This window comes from Bos indicus, chromosome 13, assembly GCF_029378745.1.
Source record: "Bos indicus isolate NIAB-ARS_2022 breed Sahiwal x Tharparkar chromosome 13, NIAB-ARS_B.indTharparkar_mat_pri_1.0, whole genome shotgun sequence".
NCBI lineage: Eukaryota > Metazoa > Chordata > Mammalia > Artiodactyla > Bovidae > Bos > Bos indicus.
In genome coordinates this window covers 37033265-37038458 of record NC_091772.1, presented here as the reverse complement: position 1 = coordinate 37038458, position 5194 = coordinate 37033265, and the positions used below count along the sequence as shown (strand labels likewise).

At 39.6% G+C, this 5194-nt stretch overlaps 1 pseudogene; it reads right to left on the bottom strand.

The window, feature by feature from the left end:
• Nucleotides 1-544: 544 nt before the first annotated feature.
• Nucleotides 545-1149, bottom strand: LOC109567610 (adenine phosphoribosyltransferase pseudogene; annotated as a pseudogene).
• Nucleotides 1150-5194: the final 4045 nt, after the last annotated feature.

Below are 5194 nucleotides of genomic sequence, written 5' to 3'. Positions count from 1 at the left end.
ATTAAGATGCAGCTATTGGGAACCCCATTTCAAGCTCCAGTGATGAATATAATTTGTATAAATTGCATCTTAGATGCATCAATTAACTAGATGGGGGAATGCTTTCACAATCCATATTTATATCAAATCATCATGATATGCACTTTAAATATCCTACAGTATTTATTATGCTTCCAGTAAAGCTGGATACAAGGAGCTTTTCTTTTTTTCAAGAATGAGTCTTGACTTACAAAGCATAAGCATTAGGTTAGTATTTGAAAATAGAGATCGAAGTAAATTCAGTAGTTTCTCAAAGTTCATCCTCTTTGAATTTTTTTTTCCTAGAAAGTTGTTTATTCTCATTCCACTATCAACCAGCCGGCAGCCTCCTGTTGGGACTTCCAGAGCCCTAACAAGGGCCCGAGGGGCAGCCCCATTCTGAAGAAAAGTCACTCAGCCATACACAGAGCAAGTCCAGGCGGGCAGCCAGTGCCCCCTGCTGGCCAGTGGGGGTTGCTGCAGCTGCCCATGCTGGTCCTCTCTTCCAGGTGGCTTGGGGCTAGGGTCACTTATACTGCAGGAGGGAGAAGAAGGGCACAGCCCCCCCAGCTTCTCCCTGCCCTTCATTGAGCTCAGCTCCACCAGGCTTACACACTTCAGCAACCTCAGCCCGCAAGTGGCCCTGCAGCTCACAGGCGGCGTGCATGTTTCCACCAGTGGCGAGCAGAACAGTCCACAACCACCACCTTCAGCTGGTCCCAGGGCATGTCTCTGGATTTCCAGTTCAGCCTTCCAGTATTCCAGCGCATATGATGCATGCACGGTGGTGGGCGGCAGCTTCGGGCGGCAGCTTCCCTTGCTTTCGGATGAGAACGTAGTCCGAGCCCAGCTCCTGGGCCAGGGACAGACCAAACAAGGAAATCGCGGGAGTCTAGGCCCGGCGGTGTAGTCGATCCTGCCACTGTGGGTCTTTTTCAGGTGATTCACCAGGAGGCTGATGGAGGCTCGGAAAGAGTTGGGGTCCTTCAGGACTGGCGAGATGTCCCTGAACAAGACCCACCTTTGTCACTTCCGCACGTGTCATGGGCACGAGGGGCCGGCTCCTGTTTTAATTTTAACTTAAGAGAAAACTTACCTAGTTTTGTGGATAGATTTCTGTCCATATGACATCAGGTGCTTTGAAAAAACTTAGAAATGCAGCCAAGATACAGGTGCTAGTGGGAAAAAAAGTGATGATTGTCATTGTGTAAACACCAACGTTAATTTTTGCATTGACACGGAAGTGTTTTAAATTGCCTATGATCTAGAACGAGATAGACAAGTTCCCTATTTTCCTGGAATTTATATTCTAGTAGGATGAGACAGGCAATTAAAAGATTAGATTTTGAGGTCACTTTTTGCCTGGATCAAAATTCACACTACAGAATACTATTCTCCCCTGAAAAAGAAAAAGGCATGCAGCTTTGCTTTGCTATAAGATATGAAAATTTCTTGCAAGTGAATTTATTGAGCTTGCCCATTTCTATTGCTGGGATCACAGGGCTTGACATAAGACATGAAATTGGAAAGACAATACATAAGACAAGAAGGAAAGATTTTTGATTTTTCAGTCAGGTTGTTTCAGGAAAGGTGGACATGAGGCCATAACATCACTTTCAACTTTACTATTCTCTGCTGCTCCTGCTGCTAAGTCGCTAAACTTTGCAATCTCACTGTTAGATTTGTAGAGTGTGTGTTCAGGGAAGAATTGTAACACATAACATCAGACTGTTCTCCCCACAGTCATGCTTGGGAAAAAAGAGTTTAACATCTTAATCCAAGTAAAAACTTACAGTGAATTTCTATATTTTATTCCTTTACTATGCATGTGCTATATAATACCACAGTCATCAAAAATTAAATCAGTTATTTTTAATTATATGTCAAGAATAGTGGGTGTTTTCTATAGAAAATGTTTGTGGCTCTTTAGGGAAAAAAAAAAAGTCCCGAAAAAGAGAAGTCAGGATATATTAATAAATGTGTGAGTGCAGAATCAGTGCTTCTAAATGAGATCTTTCAGTTTACCATGAGGGGGCAGCAGCGCTTCAGTTATCTGAGATTTCCGGCAGTGACGGTCACAATCAAAGCCGTGACACTGTCCAATATTTTTGAGAATTTTTACAGCCTGTGGGGTTGTTTTTGTTGCCTTTGTTTTGTTTTGTTTTGTCTTGCCATCTTCCTCCTCCCTCTCTCCTGCCTTCTCTCTCTTTCTCGCTCTCACTATCTCTTGTTTTTGTTTTCTTTTTCCTTTCTGGCAAAGTTCAGGCACAGATCACCTTTTTATTAGACCTGAGGCTTTCTGTTCTGAAATGACCTACTTATACCAAAGTCAACGGATAGACTTTATAACAGTCCTTACGGTTGTCTTGGCTGGAGGTGGAGAAAATGGAAGCATAATTGACTAGCGTTTTGGAAGAGGACTGCTTCCTTCCTCTCGTGTGCCTTTATATCTTTTTAAAGAGAAGTTTTGGGGGATTGAATAGAGACTTTCCAGATAAGATGAGGATGCCACAAATATTCTGTGAAACTGCATTCATTTAAGGCTTTAAAATTATTGACTTTTTTTATTTTAAATCATTTTAGAGCTCAGAGAGGAGATTATATCAGGCTTCAAAAAGTGGGGACCGAGAACTTTTCTGGAAACACTCAGTTAAAGGATTTAAAATTGCACTTCATTTTCCACCAAACTTTTAAAACTAAATTGTTCGATGATTTTGACTCCAGTATACTGAATGCACTTAATTCTCATAGGCTATTTTTCTACAAATGTTTTGAATTATAAGACAATTCTGTCATTGTATTCTTCATCAGAATCTGGCAGGACCTCTCTTTCTCTGCTTACTTTGCTTAAATGGCACTGTTTCTGGACTGAGTAATGGCAGACATGCTTGGTATAAATATATGTTTATAATGTTAGTCATTTTTAGAAGGTTCAGAAGTCTTTTTTCAGTTAATGTTCTTGATCACCCTTGCCACTTTTAAACTGTTGGTTTTATTGATAATGTCTATACTTTTACTGGTAATGTTTCAATTTTGATTAATTCTTCCCTCTACTTAAGGAAACAGACTTTATTTTTTTTAATAGTAGTTCACAGTAAAAACTGAGCAAAAAGCAGAGTTTCCATATACCCCTTGCCCTACATATGCACGTGTGTGCATGCTAAGTCACTTCAGTCATGTCTGACTCTCTGCAATGCTATGGACTCTAGCCCACCAGGCTCCTCTGTCCATGGGACTCTCCAGGCAAGAATACTGGGCTGGGTTGCTGTGCCCTCTTCCAGGGGATCTGCCTCCCCAGGGATCAAACCCACATCTCTTGTGTCTCCTGGATTGGCAGGTGGGTTCTTTACCACTAGCACCACCTGGAAAGCCCCTACTAGCAATAAATTCCCTCAATTTTTGTTTGCCTGAAAAAGTCTTTATCTCTCACTTTTGAAGGATAATTTTGCAGAATACAGAATTCTGAAGTATTCGCTTTTTTTTTTTCCTCTCAATATTTAAAGTATTTCACTCCACTTTCTTCTTGCTTGCATGGTGCTGAGGAGCTTTTTGATATAATTCATATCTTTCTTTCTTAATAGGTAAGTTTTTTTTTTTTTTCCTGAAGACTTCCTTAATATTTTTTCTTTATCTTTGACTTTGTGCACTTTGAAAATGATATGACCAGGTGTAGAGTTTGGGGGGCTTTGTTTTGTTGCATTTATTCTGCTTGGTGTTTCTGAGCTTCCTGGTCTGTGGTTTGGTGTTGGACTTTAATTTGGGAAAAATTCTCAGTCATTTTTTTAAGTTTATTTATTATTTATTTGGCTGCATTGGGTCTTAATTGCAACATGGGGGATCTTTCCTGAGCATCATCTGGGATCTTTTGTTGAAGCACTTGGACTCTAGTTGCAGAGCATGGGCTTCAGTACTTGTGACTTGCAGGCTCTGGAGTGTGGGCTCAGTAGCTGTGGTGTGTGGGCCCAGTTGCCCTGCCACATGTGGGACCCTAGTTCTCCCACAAGCATCCTCTGCGCTGTAAGGCAGATTCTCAAACACTGCACCACCAGGGAAGTCCCCTTAGTCATTATCGATGGAAATATTTTGTATTTTCTATCTCTCTTTTCCTTCTGGTATTTCTGTTACGTGTATGTTATACCTTGTGTATTTGTTTCGCAGTTTTTGGACAGTCTGTTACTTTTTTTTATTCTTTTTTCTCTTGAAAGTTTCTATTGACGTCTCCTCAAGCTCAGCGATTCTTCTCTCAGCCATATACAGTCTACTAACTAGCACATTCGAGACATTATTCATTTCTGTTGCAGTGTTTTTGATCTCTACCTTTTTTATTGTTTTAATTTTTAATTAATTATAAAGGAAGTTCATCTCTTTTTTATAATTTTTTTCATTGTGGCAAAATAGACATAAAATTCACCATCTTAATCATTTTAAAGTATACAACTTAGTGATATTATATGTATATTCTTAATGTTGTGCAACTGTCCGTCTCCATAACTCTTTTCATCTTGTAAGACTGGAATCCTATACCCACTAAACAGTGACTCCCCATTTATTTCCTGCCAGTTCCTGGCAACCATAATTTTAATTTCTGTCTCTATGATTTTGACTCTCTTCAGTATTTCTTGTTTTTTTGTGACTAGATTATTTCACTTAGCATAATGTCCATGGGGTTCATCCATATTAGAGCATGTTGCAGAATTTCCTCCCTTTTTAAGGCTGCATGATGTTTCATGGTTATACCACATTGTACATCCCCATTCATTCATTGATGGACGCTTGGGTTGAAGCCAGGTTTCAGTTGTTGTGAATAATGTTGCTACTGAGCTGTGCAAATATCTCTTCAAGACCATGCTTTCAATTATTTTGTGTGTATACCAAGAACAAATTGCTGAAAATGTGGCAGTATTATTTTTAATGTTTTTGAGGAGCTGCCATAATGCTTTTCACAGTAGCTTTATGACTTGACGTTCCCACCAACAATGCACAGTGTTCCCTTGCCAACACTTCTTATTTTCTGGACTTTTTGATTTGAAATGGGTGTGAAATGCTATCTCATTTTAGTATTGATATTTCATTTTCCTAATGATGAGTGATATTGATCATATTTTCATGTTTTTATTGACCATTTGTATATCTTTGGAGAAATGTCTCTTCTAAGTCCTTTGCCCAGTTTTGAAAG